General features: G+C 40.2%; 1 protein-coding gene across 2 annotated transcripts in view; it reads right to left on the reverse strand.

The window, feature by feature from the left end:
- The window catches only part of WDR72 (WD repeat domain 72), a 208,855-nt gene extending 195,422 nt beyond the window's left edge, over positions 1-13,433 (reverse strand). The window contains exon 1 of one of the 2 annotated variants that reach the window (XM_059372862.1): positions 13,320-13,433. The gene's annotated coding sequence lies outside the window, so the exon portion shown is untranslated. Of the gene's footprint in view, positions 1-13,169 lie in introns of both variants that reach the window. The other variant, XM_059372863.1, reaches the window with a different exon arrangement.
- Between the last annotated feature and the right edge of the window lie 3,276 nt (positions 13,434-16,709).

Here is a 16,709-nt window from a genome sequence, read left to right on the forward strand (position 1 = left end):
AAAAAAAAAAAAAAACTGGAGCAATATTTTACTGTAACTAGAAGAAAATTAAAGGATATGGAGTATTTTGCTGATGAGGAAGCAGAGGAAAGGTGACGTGACTTTCTTAGAACCAGTCTTCTTATTCTGGTAGAACTTATATTTTGGGGAAAGTAATCACCCTAGCATCCCTCTTTCTTCACTACCAAATGGATGGAAATAATACAATTCCTCAGTACAGGTTCATCGTTAGGTTATATTTAGCACACCATTATCTCCATTAACTTAGTTTAAAATGGTTTATTGTGAAGAAAAGAGGCAAGAAAATAAAGTCAGATAAATCTTGGCCTCCACCGCCTTTCAAAGCTGGGCTTTTCTCCATAAATATGATACCTAGCAAGTGTAAGAAAAGACAACACACCATTATATCCCCCTTCCTTCTCACCATCATCTTCTTCCCCGTAACAATTTGTTTTTATTTCTCTGACTTCTCTGGGGCTAGCAAGATAATGAGTATGATGCAAATGTGGTTTTGTGGCTGGTGTCTTCTGGACACTGGAATTGTTTACCTTGTCATAAATAACTTCAGAGACACGCCCAGATACTGAGTCTCTGCCTCACTAGCCTCAAAGATAGATACAGATCTCGAACCACTTGACTGAGGATCGCCAACCCAAAATATACAAATTTTAAAGTCCTCAGTTACCATGCATGAATTCTGAAAATAATCTCCTGACCAAAGTAAACATATGTGAAGAAAATAAAAATAGTATAGTAGTTAGCAATCTAAGCTTTGGGATAAAGCAGATGTGGGTTTGAATCTCAGATCTGCTGCTTATACAGTTTTATGACCTCCCAGAATTCCATCTCCAAAGCAGAGGGAGAGCCCAATGGCTTCCTTCAAAACTCAATATATGGGAGCTAAAGAACTTAAATAAATTATTTCATGATTCTTTCCTTCATTTTAGGCCAGAGGGAGTTTTGCTTCTAATTTTAGGGCTTGAATTAAAGTACTTGGAATAGTACTTGAAAATCCATCAAATTGTACACTTGAAGTGAATGCAATTTATTGTATGCAAATTTTTACCCTAATAAAGTTTAAAAAAAAATAGAGAGTTTAGAGATCAAAATAAAGTAGTTTGGCCAACATGACACAGACAGCTAGTAAGTGACAATAAATGGGGGAGGGAAAACAGGGCTTTAAGAAGGGACAAGGAGTAAATGTAGACTAGAGAGAAAATATCTGGGTGTCATGGTAGGCCACAGTTAGAGCTACTTTGACCCCCAGGAACATGAAGCAAGCAGCTCAGGAGTCCACAGGAACCAAAGGGTTCCTGCACAGCTGGTCTCAGCAGAAGCCTTGTCTGCCAAAACCTGTCTGTTTGCAGATGTTCCTGAAGCAAAAGGTCTTATTTTATCAACAGACTGTAATCAGATCACTCCTTAGAAAAGGTTAAAAAAAATGTTTCTACTAAGTCAAAGACTGCCCCAGGCGTATTTAAATAACACATAAAATTCTACTTGGTCTACCCAGTGGAGCTTGACTATTTCAGAATTAACCCCTAACCAACATCAAAGCCAAGTTCCTCCAAAAATGTTATTATTGAGTGATTAACAGCTACCTAGGAAATTCTAGAAAGTAATGTGTTCTAGTTGGGAATGCCTTAGCAGATAAAGTCAACAGTAAAATAACCCAGGGATCAAGGAATGAAGTAAATAGATAATGCAAAATCTCTGAACTTTAAGCACGCATGATCTAGAACTTGTGAAAAACAAACCAGCCAAGAAATCACATTCCTATCACTATACTGACGAAGTTTCCATCATAGCTTAGACTCTCTCAGCCTTGTGGGTCAAAGGTTTTCACAAAATATTACCTTCCATCTTCACCTGCTTGCTCATTTAGCTGTAATGAAACAGAGCTAACACAGCCAAATTAATGCCACGAGTGTTCCATTTATAGTAATTGTCAGAGAGGTGAGCATTAGGCTGGTAAAATAAACATGAGAAAGACAACTCATTTCTTTCCTGGTGACTCCTTCACTTTTATTTATATTCAATCAGTAACAACTTCATGGAATTCCAATACTCCTGTCTAAAACCTTAGTTCTAGGCTAAACGAAGTGGATTTTTCCCCCCTTTAGTTTATTCTATATTTAACTCTCTGAATATTTACAGTCAAACTCTCTTATTTTACACCTATGAGTACCTAACATGAAGAAAAAGAAATGCCACTGTACTATTAAATAAATTCAACAAATATTTATTGAGAACTGTATGTGGTTAAGTGATGGGTTGGACTGCAGAGAACACAAAGATAGAAAAACACAGTCCTTGACCTCAAAGTATTTTTCACTGAGACATCTTGTGGTTAATTTTAACTATTTCTGCTATTAGATAGAATAATTTGTGTGTATGTGTCAGTGTGCGAATTCTGAAAACCTATTTCCAATCGTGAGCGGTTTTTTGTTTGTTTTGCTAAATACAATCTGTAAAACTATTTGACTAATATATTTCTTTAAGTTAATTCACTTCATTTTTAGTATCAAATTAACTTATTTAGGAATAAATCAAGTGATTTAAGAGTCCCTCTAAAATTATTTTATCACTAGTATACATAAAATCAAGGAGTTTGATGTGCTGGTTAGATTTTTTTTTCTTTTTTTGCATGATGCACATGAAAACAGATACTTGTCCATGAACATAAATATTTGCCCTGTACTACCTAAACTCATATTGGGAAATATATCTCCTATCCATTATCATACTGTAGTTTTATCTTCTACCCCTTCAAAACCTCACACTCACAGAGGCAATTGTTTACACCCCAATACTGTGAGCTTGGTCTTTCCTTCCAATTAACCAAGAAAATCAAGGCACTTAAACATGAGCTTCCTTTCATCATGTTAACATCTTGCATCTTTTCCTTAGTTTTAGCTAACTTTTCTAAGATATCCGTACTAAGCTCCTATAATAACTTTTTTTTTCATTTTTTAATTTTTTTAAAGATTTTATTTATTTATTTGAGAGAGAGAGAGAACATGAGAGCGGGGAGGGAGAAGAAGTCTCCCTGTGGAGCAGAGAGCCCCATGCAGAACTCCATCCCGGGACTCCAGGATCATGACCTGAGCCCGAGGCAGTCGCTTAACCAACTGAGCCACCCAGGCACCCAACATTTTAATCCCTATTCCAATTTTCATCTTCTGTCACCTCAGTTACTCCTTTCATTAACCCTTATTTCTTATATCCTCAACTGGTTTCCTTTTTTCTTGGCCCCTTGGCATTTACTTAATATACACTGAGTTAACAAATATTTATTGAATGTCTGCTCTGTGTCAGAGACTATGTAAGATTCTAGGGATATAGACCAAAAAGACAAAGTCACGTATCTCAAGACGCTCAAGGGTGTCTGAGGACACAGGCATGTTTGGCATCATCAACAGTATAATGAGTGCTAAGTAAGGTAAATGCAAGTGTGTTTGTAGAGGAAATACAAGTGGAGCTTGAAATCAACTGTGGGAAGGATTTCCCCAGGGAAATAACACCTAAGTTCAAATCCTAAATGTTATACACTCGCTGGTTTTGTGCGCTGGGCAAGTTCTTAGTTACTTTAAACTTTCCTCATCCATGAAATGGGAATAATACCTACCTTGCCTGGTTGTAGTGAGACTAAGGGGACAGCATTCGCCAAGCACTGAGGCTCTAGAAGTAGTCAGCCTAGATTTGAATGCTGACTCTACTACCGTTATGTCCTCGGGTAAGCTACTTTACACCTGTTGGTATTGGAGTCTTCACCAGTAAAATGAAAATAATAATATCAATCTAATAGGCTGAGCCTGGGTGGCTCAGTTGGTTAAGCCTCTGCCTTTGGCTCAGGTCATGACCCTGGGGTCCTGGGATTGAGCCCTGAATCAGGCTCCCTGCTCCTCGGGGGGCCTGCTTCTCCCTCTCCCTCTCCCTCTGCCTGATGCTCTCCCTGCTTCTGCTTGCTCTCTCTCTCTCTCTCTCTCTCTCTCAAGTAAATAAATAAAATCTATAAAAATAAATAAATAAATAATAGGGTTGATATGAAAGTAAAATGGAATGATCCATGGAAATCATTACATTCCATTGTAAGCATTCAATATATGTTAGCTGCTATTATTAAAAGACTTTTTCCAACCTCAAAATCTGTGTGTAAATCTTGCTAAGTAAATAGTAAAATGATAAGCAAAATCCTTGTCATTTATAATCCTTTATTTTATTATTCATAATTTACAGTAGATTCCATCTAGTAAGTGAACTAAGCAGGAAAGATGAAGATAAAACTCTAAAGGTACCAAATTGTCAAAGTAGAACAAAATCTATCATCTTTCCATCCATTATAAGTTGAATTGAGCCCACCCCAACATTTACACATTGAAGTACATAATCTCCAGTACCTGAGAATGTGACCTTATTTGGAAACGGGGTCATTACAGATACAATTACTTAAGTGAAGAATGAGGTCATACTGGATTAGGGTGGAGACAGAATCCAGTAAGACTGGCATCCATAACACTAGGACCTTTGGTGTCAGACACACACAGGGAGAGAGACGTGAAGATGAGTGCAGAAATGGGGTGATACTTCTACAAGCTAAGGAATGGCAATGATTGCCAGCAAACCATCAGAAGCTACTGTGCAGGTCTTAAGTGAGGAAATTGTTCCTCACAGCCCTCAGAAGGAAAAAACTCTGCCGACACCTTATTTCAGACACTCAGCCTCTTAAACTGTGAGATAATAAATTTCTGTCATTTAAACCACTTAATTTGTGGTACTGTGTTATGACTGTCTTAGCAACTAATATACCATCTGACTGATAGATTTTGTTTCTTTTCTTTTTTTTTCTTTTTTTTTAGGATTTTATTTATTTGAGAGAGAGAGAGAGGAGAGCACAGCAGGGGGAGATGGAGAAGCAGGCTCTCTGCTGAGCAGAGAGCTGACATGGGGCTCGATCCTAGGACCCCAAGATCATGACCTGAACCCAAGGCAGACGCTTAACCAACTGAGCCATCCAGGAGCCCCCGATTTTGTTTCTTTCAAGTCAAAACATAGATCTTAACAATACATATAATTCATAACAATACATACAACTATTCTCTTAAACTCTTAAACTTACACACAACTATTCTCTTAAACTCTTAAATTTCAGTCTAAATCACATAATCAGTCATACACCAAATTTTCTTTTCTAATTCTTTTGTAAGAATTAGAAAAGGATCACCTTTCGATTCATATTATAGGTTCCCTGAGAAAGTCATATATTCATTTTATTCATTCCACACGTATTTACTGAAAGCCCAAATAAATTTAAAAAGAAACAAAACAAAACAAAACAGATTCCTGACCTCTAAAAATTCACAACCTATGAGTCAAGTCATACACATGTAAATAACTGATGCAAAGTTTACTGGGACAAGTATTCCCCAGGTACAAGACCAAACCACACCTTAATCCCATAGCAGTCGACGGCAAAGAGTTCTCTCTTGGAAAAATTGTGTGTTTTCCTGCGGGCCAGTTGCCTCCTTCTTTGGTCCTGATATTTACTTTGCTTCTCCCAACTTCAGCACAAGCTGACATCAGAAGTCAGTCCACTGCCATTATGACGATCCTTTCGTCCCAGAAAAACAGATGGAAGGCACTTCCACTGGCAGGAACATGAGCTTTATAGTTGAATCCAGTTTGGAGAAGCCTCTCTAAGGCCCATGATTCTGGTGTTTTTTGACTTTGCCCACAAAACAAGAATGCCTCAGCTAGGGAAGACTGCAAACCCATCCTTTTGCATTCCAGAATCCCAGCAGAAGCTCAGGCAAAACAGAATGATATCAAAAAGGCTTAGGATGGATAGATGGATGGATAGATTTTTTAAAAAGGCTTACGAAAGCAGAATTCCATGGTGGTTTGGAGAGAGTGGTTGAGGAGGGACCCAAGTTGAGGCTCATTATACAAAGGGACTTTAGCCTTACTGAAAGATTCAGTTTTTAAAAACAGCTATTTCCTGGGACTCCCAGCCCATTCTAGCATTAATTCAAGACACAGGAGGTGAGCCATTTGCAGCCAGTCTTCTCATTTTTGAAGATTTTCTGTCACACTCACCATTGATGTTATTAGGATAAGGAGGCCCGGTGAATCTAAATCCCTAGGCTAGGATTACATCACTGGATCTGTCTGACTGCAAGGCCTATCTCACTTCTCATAGGGCTTGAGAGTGAGCTGACACACAAAGGCACCACTACTTACTGATGGTTTAGTTTATGGCTTCTGTTTATAGACAAACCAGTCCTCCTTTTTTTTTTTTTTTTTTTTTGAAGACAAAACAAAACAAAAACAACTTAGGTTCAACCACAGGAGTGGTTAAGGGGCCAAATCACTCCTTAATCCAGAGGTAAATACATGAGTACAGTTTCTCTGCTTAATCTGCAAAACCTATTCATTACATGTGTGGGGGTACATGCACAGGCAAGCATGTTTTCTAAGCATGAGGACTTAATACAAAAGCAAAATAAAAGCCCACTGTAACCCTGGTATCATGGAAAAGGACTCTTAGTACAAAGCGAGATTACCATACTGCAATTATTTCAATGTAGTGTATGTTAAAAGAGGTAGCTGAGGGAGACAGGGAAGGGTTAGGCTGGATCTCCATGCAGCTACAGCACTTTCCAACCTCTGCTTACTCTAAAAAAAAATCCTTGGCAAGGGGGATTCCTCTCATGGTCTCTGCTCTGCTGGGTTTTTACTGACCAAAGAAGTCACTGTCCAGGGGCATCAAGAAATTCTGTCCCTAGGCCATAAATAAATGCCCAACTCCTATAGTTCATGGGTGTATGAGAGCCCAAGAGGCCTGGAATCGATCCAACCTATTTTAACTAGCAAGAAACTACCTAGTAATACCTTGTTTGTATTTCTTGGAGGAGGGACACCAGAAACACTTATTTCATTCTACACAATAATTCACCACAATCAGAGGGAGCACAGCAAGGGCAACACCATCTCCCAGCTGCTGATTACATCAAAGGCTTGCAGCACAAATTCAATTTTATGATGTTAATCTCAGCCTGCCACTCAGAAATTTTCTCTGAGGGATATGATTTTTCTCTGGATTTCATTTTAAGAATGATTTTTTTTTCATCCTCAATCAATAAAGATATGTTTTCATCAAAAGACTCTATCTTGGTAGAATTCAATTGGCTATTTCAATCCCTTTTGGTGACACAATATTAATTAAAATAGTTTATGTTGCACTTCAACTGGAAAAAGAGGCAGTGAAAATAGCAGCTACTCAGAACACATGTTCTATACACATCAACATAGAGGGCAGAAAATAATTTTCTCTTTCTCCAGGCGACACACATTAGCTATTCAAGAGAGTTGCACAGACTTGGTTTATCTCTATGATCTCACTGGAAAAAAAAAAAATTGAAACTCTTCCTGTTTGCATTTTTTGTTCAAAAGGAAATCAAAATACACATGAAAATGTTGCTTCACATGCACACCTTTCATTACCTCAAGTAGTAGAAAAATAAGTGTCTGTGTGCCCATGTGGAATGATGGGTTACTAGGAATCACAGTCACTGCTTCTCCTAACTAAAAACAAATACATAAATAAAAATATAAATAAATACAATGCTATGAACATTTACTTTTATTTTCAATTTCTAAATAATGATCACAACTGACTGCATTGTATTTCTCAAAAATAAACATACAGAATTAGCATAAATGTTTTCACATTTAAAAAAGGGAAGAAAATTATGAAATGGGTTATAGAAAATAAATGAACTGTTTTGACAGTAGTTTTGCAAGTTGTAGTTAGTTCACTTAACAAATATTTATGAAACAACTACTGGTCACCACTTGAGACTGGGAAGAAGGCTTTACTTCTGGCCTGCCATGTGGACAGACCATGGAACCTCCATCACCATAGACTGAGTAGGGCTGAGGCCTGGTTCCCACCAGGCATATTCCCTTTCACAGGAAATAGTCCCTGTGTTTCACAGGCATATTCCCTTTCACAGGAAAGGCTAAAGTTAACCCTGTCTGGGGAAGGAATCCAGGAAGGCTTCTCAAAGAGAAGTTCAATTACTGAAATATTCAGCTGATAATTAATATCCATAGTTTAATAATTTTTTAAAAAGGAAGCTTAGTATCTAACCAGCTTTCTCTAATCCAAATCTTCTCACCTTCATACTCTTGAAATCACCAATCCATTATACTTAACCTAGAGAGTGGATATACTGATACTCCAAGGAGTCTAAGGATTTCAGAGGACTTTGGGTAGATCTCACTCAATCCATTTCTGCTAAAAAATATCTTTATCCATCATGCTCTTAATTTGGATGTCACATCCAAAGAGAGAAAAGCATCAAATTAAGGAACAGAGTAGAAATCTATAGAAATGCAAGTCCCTATTTTGTGATCTAAAAACAACAACAAAAAGGTAAGTTCACTTGGTTAAAAGCAGGGAGTGGAAAAGAGTTTGGATTTGCTTAGACACTTGAACAATAATGATAAGGCCTAGACAGACTACATCATTCACCAAAGAGTGTATACAGATGTGTATGTATACCAATGTTGGAAAAAACATTGATTAAAAAAGAAAAAACATCCATCAACATCAGCAGCACCATGGGACTTAATAAAATGCAGATTCCTGGGCTTCGGGATGAATGTAATACATCAGAATCTCTAAGGCATGGGGTCCAGAAATTTGAATTTTTTTAAAGATTTTATTTATTTCAGAGAGAGAGAGCGCGCACAAGCATGAGCAGGAGAGGGCAACAGGGGAAAGGGAGAAGGAGACTCCCTGCTGAACAGAGAGCCCCATCTGGGGCTAGATCCCAGAACCCTGGGATCATGACCTAAGCCAAAGGCAGACCTTACTTAACTGAGCCACCCAGGCACCACCCAGAAATTCACATTTTAACTAGCTCTCCAACATGTTCTTATTATGCTTAAGGCTAAGGATCTTGAATCAAACTCAGCATTCTGCATGCAGAGCACAGATAATGAAATACTGAAAATAACCGATAAATTAAAGTAATACTCGTTAAATGAATGACCAGAAACAACAATTCCCTCAAAAAGGTCTTATTTAGGGCCTAGTCTGCTTGGCCTAGACAGAATGCCAGTCCCTGGCCTGATGTAGGCCTTCCATAGCAAACAGGCTTGGCCTGTGCCTGGCAACTATTTTTCCCCATAATGACTGAAAGTACTTAAATTCTTCTGTTGTCTAAATGGCTTGTGGAAATTTTGCCTGCTTTGCAAGGCTTTGCAACAAAATAGCCTCAAGTTTTCCTTTTGAAAGGGTCTAAATGGGTTCACTCTAGATATTCAATTGTTCAGCAAATTTGTACTTTTGCAAGAGGGATAACTCATGCATGATCAACTTGGATTTTGAACCAAAGTCTACCAAATTTAAAAGGATTTTAAAGCTAACAATACCAAGGAAAAGTCACAGGAGGATAAAATCCTAAAAAGAATTCCTCTCAAAATGATCAGTTTGCATTTTGGTACTTCTAAATAAATAACCAATTTTCAAAATCCCCTCCCCATGTAAATTTTTGTTAAGATGCATTGCAATAGCTTGGAGGGAAATAATGAGCCTCAAGGAAGGGCTAAATAAAGCGCATGGTCAGAGATCCTATCCTGTAAACGTGGGAATGCTAACCTTTGCCAGCAAAGAACTCTCAATGGGTGGAACTCCTTTTACAGAGCCAGACCCTAAAAGTAGGCTAGCAACACAGATTGATGTGATGAAGAAAAGCCTACAGTGGTTGGGGAATGGGTTAGTTAGGGGTAGTGGAAGTACACAGGACTTCATACTTTATTCTGAACAGTAAGCACAGTTAGAATATGCGTGAAAGTCATAAATCCCATCTACACTCAAGGCTAGATTAGAGTAGTATTTTCTAGAGAATGAGATGGTAGACAGAACCACAGTGATTGACTGTCACCTGTACATCAGACAGGCTTATGTTTTATACACAACTAAGTCTTCCAACAAAGTTGTTAAGATAGACACCCTGTAGGAGAGACTTGAAGATTAAATCAGTGCCCAATTGTGTAAAATAATACATGATCTTTATCTCACATTTGAGGAAACTAAAGCTCAGATAGACAAAATAATTTGCCAGTGTCCTGTAGCCAGGAGAGGATGGGGAACATGGGAACAGTGTGCCATGATTTGTGTTTGTCATGCTCTCTCACCCTGTCCTACTTTCAAACACAATTTTCCCTTGGCCCAAAAAACTCTTCCTCAGCATTTCTACCTGGCAAACTTGCACAAAACTGGACTCTTCTGAACTGGAACTAAATTTTAACTTCTTTGAGCATCCTTTGGCTGCCTTTTAGCACACCCCTTCCCCCAGCATTCCCTTTTCTACCTTTATCAGACCATTTATTACTCTGCTACAATTACTGCTGTGTCTCTTACCCTAAGCTATATTGTGAATGCTTGGAAGGCAGAAAACTGTCTTTTTCCCCCCATGCAATCTACTTGGCAAGAAGCTTTACATATAACACAAGATCAAAAAAATGTCAAAGGGGAGGTCAAAGAATTAATGTTATTTGGTTATGAATGAATGGATTCATAACTTATGGATTCAAGTGTTGTCCCTCTTTTCTCCCTTTGTTCCCCCAGACAAGTCAGTGTGTAAATTATCATCTTGTATAACTCTAAAGCCTGTACAAAAAGCAAAAGGCAGATGTACAAAAATATCCGTGACTATAGATGTTCATTCCAACTTCTACCCAAAGCAGCCTAAAATCACATCAGTTTTCTGGGCCCTCACGACTCACCACTGACTCAGAGAAAACATACAGTCAACTAACTTGAGGTTGACTGGTTCAATTAATTATGACTCCCTCATCCTATATACTTTCTTACTTGTTAAACACCCGTGTGTAGGACTTCAGATTTTCCCCAGGTTAAATTTCATTTCACTAAAAAAAAAAAAAAAGAAAGAAAGAAAGAAAGAATGAAAGAAAGAAAGAGGAGGGAAGTCAGTGTCTTAAATTGTAGACACTTTGCTACTTCTATGATATGCATCACTTCATCTGTTCTTCATAATGACTCAAGCCTTACTATTATTATTATTCTAAACATGAAGAAAATGAGGCTGGGAGAACAGAAGTAGCTCGCTCAAGATCAGAGCTAGAAAACAGAAACAGATAAATCAGTCTCCAAAACTCACGCCCTTGACCACTATACTACACTGCTCAAGTGGGGCAGGCAGGGTGCCTAGCAGATTAGGACACTTTCTGGAAATGTAAGTAAACTCTAGAAGAGATACTCCTCTAAGAACAGTGATACCTTGCTCTAAGAATGAGGATTTGCCTTTTGCAGAAGAGTTCAGAGACCTGAATATCTTTTAAGACCAAAGACAATCTTATTTGGAAGATAACAGTGATACACATATAGGGTTTGATGAGACCCCAGAGTTAATTTGAGGGTCTGCCAGGACTTCAGAGATGATCTGTTGCTAGAAATCAGTGCACAGATTCTTTCATTCCTGATCCCCATCTCATTTCCCAGCCTCCATTCTAGTCTAGAGCAGACCTGAATCTAAAAATGTTAACAACTGGGAAATTACAACTATACATTCAGAACGGTGCTCCAGAGATGTCCTTTATAATGCACTGATGAAATTACTAGTAAGAGATGCCATATATTGTGAGTAACATTAAATAAGCGAAAGAATAGTGAGTTGTCAAGCCATGAAGATAGCTGAATGTAGCAATCTTGAAATATTTGCAATACCATTATTTTCAAGGTCCCATGATATTATTTCATAACCTAAATACACTTCCATTCCAGTCTGCCCCTATAAACTGGAACTTCAGATTTCTAAAGTATTCACTCTGTTGGGTGGAGATTGTTTAATGTAAGATTTTCCATGTAGGGAGAGGCTTAACAACATATTTTTATTGACAAAATAATTATAGCTTAAAAATATCTTTCCCAACAGGAGGTAAAAATACTGGAACTCAACACATAATTTTTGTGGTTTGAAAAAATAATAATTACTTTACTAGATCACTTCAGGGACAGTTTCCTTTTCTCCTCCAGTCCTTTGTATTCTTTACAGAAAACACCATTGGTACATTTTAATACTGAAGGAACTAGAGGGCAAAGGAACAAGGAATCAGTCACAAGACCAAATTAACCACAAATACTTGCATGACGAATGTGGTTGCTTTCTTCTCCCCTGGTGTTTAGGTGGTAAGAATTAAGGAGAGTAGAGAGTTAGTGAGTGCATTTTGTTTTGGGGGGAAAGGTGGGGGCTGGGAATTGTAGGTAGGGATGGAGGGGTAAGGAGTGTGAAAGGAAAAAAACTTTCTAACCCTTTCTTCAGGTACCTAGTCTCCAAAAGGTGACCTTGAACTCATTTAGAATAAAACTGGGAGGGGAAGGAAGAAAAGTCCACGCTACTGTACCACAGTGTTCTGTCTGCATTTAGTTAACTGTTTAAAAATGCACACAAAAATGCTAATAATGAATGCTATAATGCTATAATGCTATCATGAATGAGGAGGGCTCAATGAGGAAGCACCTGTCCCTAAAGGAAGTATTCCTACTACTTCAACTTTTCCAGATTCTTGTCAGTGTAGACACCTTCCTTCGCCCCTTTATTTTCCTGCCCCTTGTCCAACTCCACAAGTGGCAAAGTCTTGTGCCTTCAGTCTTTACTACTAGCTCAGCAGTAGGTGCATAGCAAGGAAGTTTTTGGCGGATGTCCCGTTCCCGGTAGCCTCTAAGGGGTCTTTCTGGCGCTGGCCCAAGTCTACCGGCTTTTCCCCAGATCCCAGACTCGGGGGCGTGTGGGGTGTGTGTGTGTGTTTTAAATTGCTCCGACCAACTGCTGTTCCATGCAAGTCCGACTTACAAGTCCCAAGAAACTCTTAGTGAACGGTGGGCCCCTACAGGTCTCTGGGAGCAGACGTCTCTCCCAGGGCCACTTGTACAAGGAAGGCCCTCACCAACCCTCCCGCCTCCCCTGCTCCCCTACACAAACACTTACACACACACACACCCCCGAAAGGACCAATCTGACAGTTGCGTGGCTTCGGTCACTACTGATGCGCCATCTGGACTAAAGTTTGAACAGAGAATTTTCCACGTGCAAGAACTTGGAGCAAAAGAAGAGGTTTTAGCAACTTCGCGCGCTCACCTTCCTTCCCAGCCCCTCAGGATCCAAGCTCACGTCGCGCGGACTCTTAGGGCGGGAAGCCTAGCGGCAGTACAACCCCACAACAGCAGTCAGACACCCACCGCGTAGGACAAGGGAGCCTGAGCCGAGCCCGGGGGACGCCCAACCTACCAGAGCCGCCGGGTGGCGAAGCCGCAGGTGTCGGGGTAGCCAGGTAGCCGAGCGGTGGAACCGCTGGGCGGCCCCGGAGACTGCCCGGCCCCGCCCCGGCCCCGGCCCCGGCCCCGCCCCGGCCCCGGCCCCGGCCCCGGTCCCGCCCCGGCCTCCGGGTCCCCGCCCCGCTCCCGCCGGGCTCCGGATCCCTCCGGCCGCGGCTGCCCCGCCAGCGCCGCGCTCCCGCCTTGTGGTCCCGCCGCCCCTCCCCATCTCACTGGTGGCGGCGGCGGCTGGAACAGGCCCGCCCGCAGCCTCCGACGGGCCCAGTACTTCCAGGGCTGGAGGGAGTTCAGCTGAAGCGAGGAAAATCAAGGTAGGTCACGTGGCGTGGACCCTGAGCCCCTGCCCTGGCCGGGACTGGGAGCCGCAAGACCTTTGAGGAGCGGTGAGAGGAAGTCCCCTCCCAGCAGGGGAGAGACAGTCCAGGTGTCGAGAATGGGGGGGGGGGGGGGAGAGATCCACTTTTTCATTGAAAATCAGCAGTTAAACATGAAACCAGCGTTCTAACCTGCTGGGAGTGGACCAAGTACCGCAACGGACTGGATGGTTTGGAAAATTGGGAGGGGCGTTTTGTTTTTCTGAGGTGTCTCAGTGATTTGATTTTCCTTACGAAATCCCCTGGATTCTAAGACTCCTGGAAGCAGGCGGGGAGAGATTTTGAACACACTCCCTTTTCACTGATACTGGCTTCCCAAGAACTGAGAGGATTTCTTGAGACCACAGGTGGGAGGCCTTCTCGGAGGGCAAACTGCACATTCCCTGGATCTTCCTGTGTGAAGCGCCCGTGCCTGGGGCGGTCCTCTCCCCTCCGTCATCTGTGCCCGGTTGGTTCCTATTCTTGGTTCATTTGGAGTGTCCCTTCCCGCATGCAGGTTAGGTGTTCCAGCTGTTCCTTCCCAAGACACCTCACTTCCGCTGTCACAACACGTGGCCCAACTTACTGGGATTGTTGGCTGTGTTGGCCTCCCCTGCTTGACTGTAAGCTCAATAAAGATGGGGACGGTCGGTGGGGACAGGAAAGGCCGTATGGTTAAAACATAATAAGTAAAGTAAGTCAGAGGCAAATACTGTTTGCTTTCACTTGTACGTGGAATCTTAAAAACCAATGAACAAACATAAACGAACAGGTCATAGATACAGGAAACTCTTGGTTACCAGAGCAGGGAGGGATTAGGTGTTGAAAGAAATAGATGAAAGGGATTTAAAGGTACAAACTTGCGTTATAAAATTAATAAGTCGTGGGGATGTAATGTGCCCCATAGAGAATATAGTCCGTAATATTGCAATAACTGTGTATGATGCACTTGGTGACTGGACTTGTGGACATCATTTTGTAATGTATAAAAATATCAAATCACTGTATGTACACCTGAAGCTAATAAGACACTAGTATGGCAATTATACTTTAATTTTTTAAAATAAATAAATATTGGGGGCTGATGACATGCATCTAATAGTTGAATGTTAAGGTGCCCTCAGACCCCAGTTCTTTTTTTTTTTTTTTTTAAGATTTTATTTATTTATTTGACAGAGATCACAAGTAGGCAGAGAGGCAGGCAGAGAGAGAGGAGGAAGCAGGCTCCCTGCAGAGGCTTTAACCCACTGAGCCACCCAGGCACCCCGACACCCCAGTTCTTAAACTTTTCTTCCCTATCCTTACCTTCTAAGTCTGCAGGATTCTACTTCAGAGTTAATATCCCCATCCTTATCACTATCCAAGAGTCTTTCATTTTCTCTCTTGAAGGGAACCTTCTCCTGCAGTTTTCATAGAGGTGCAGGTATGGTTCCTCTTATCAGCTCTGCTGTAACTAGCTCAGTGGTTTTAAAAGGCCCTCAACCATGCTAAGTCTCAAATAAGGGCACTTGATATTTTTAGGACCTGTGAAAATGGAAAAAAAAAAAAAAGGAAAAAATAACTTTAAATAAAGTTCTAAGAATATATAATATTAATTTATTGATCTTCAGGCCAATGTTATCATTGACAGTGTTGAACTTCTCAAAATCTATAACCCTGGAAAAAAGTACAAGTACCCTTCCCCACGTCTTTATTTTCCAGAAAATGGGAGATGGTTTACTGCAAAAACTCTTCCTTTCCCAATGACTTTTAAGACTTACCTTACTGATAAGACTTCCTTGTTTATCTATGACGAGGCTGGACGCAGGTCCTCCAAATTCCCATTCTTTGCATTGCAAGTGATTTGCTGCACTGTTTGTGTTCACTAACCAGTCTGGGCAAACTACCTACTACCTTGATTTGATCAAGTTTCGGTTAGTCTTCTCTTTTTCTCCCAGGCCCTAAACTTTGACCTACTCTCAGCCTGAACCAGCATAAAATCCTGCTTACCAGCTTGAAAATATGCCGACTTCTGGGTAAAACTTTCTCTTTTTCACTACAAGATCATGCCACTCTGGCTCATCCCACTTCCCCACTTCCTGTTCTTTCCAGCATTATTCATCCCTCTCTTAGGAGAACAAAAAAGACATTTTTCATCTAACTTTGGAAAGGCTTGCCAATCTAAGGGTTAAAGCATTCTCCCTATTGCAGTTGTCCCTTAAAACATCATTTTGGATGAAGTCTCCTTACCTCAGTCTAATTTTTTATTTGATCTTGTAAAATATAATTTTTAATATTGTTTATGAAGAAAGGGGTCCTGAAAGTAAAAGTGCCCTTCCTTAGCTTTCTGTCTGTAGAATGGAGAAGTTGGATTAGATAGGCCAAGATCTTTTTTGGCCCCAAAACTAATGAATTCAGAAGGAGAATTTCTTAAAAAAAAAAAAAAAAGTAAGTCAGACCTTATAGAATCAGCAGGAAGAGGAATAGCCATACTGAGGACTTAAGGTATTTTCTTCGGCTAGCCTGATATTGTTGTTGTTTTGTTTGTTTTTAGCTGAATTTTAATGTCTTAGTCCTCACTATTCCCTATAGACTTCTCCTTTTAATTAACTGTTTGACCACCAAAAACATTTAAATTTGTGTCCCTAGAAGATTTTTGTGCCCTCAGAAAAGTGAGAATTACAAAATTCCCTTTTCTCCCACCACATCAGTAAGAATAGCCAGGCACTAATGTCTGTTAATCTTTATACTGTAGGATTTAGGTGTTTGAATGAAAGGAAAAATATTTCATTTACAGTTGAAATGTGTTTCTTTGGTGATAAGATGCTATCTAGTGCAACACTCTCTCTTTTTTAAGCACTGAAAGATTTTTTACTAGGTAAAATGAATGTCCCTGGTGGGTCTGTGGTAATTTAACTTCAGATCAGAATAGATTCTCTGACATATTATAATATGAATATGAATATAAATAGAAAGAATGTGTAAAGAAATTTGTTTGGCTAATTCTGTGA

This window comes from Mustela nigripes, chromosome 13 (assembly GCF_022355385.1).
Source record: "Mustela nigripes isolate SB6536 chromosome 13, MUSNIG.SB6536, whole genome shotgun sequence".
Taxonomy (NCBI): Eukaryota; Metazoa; Chordata; class Mammalia; order Carnivora; family Mustelidae; genus Mustela; species Mustela nigripes.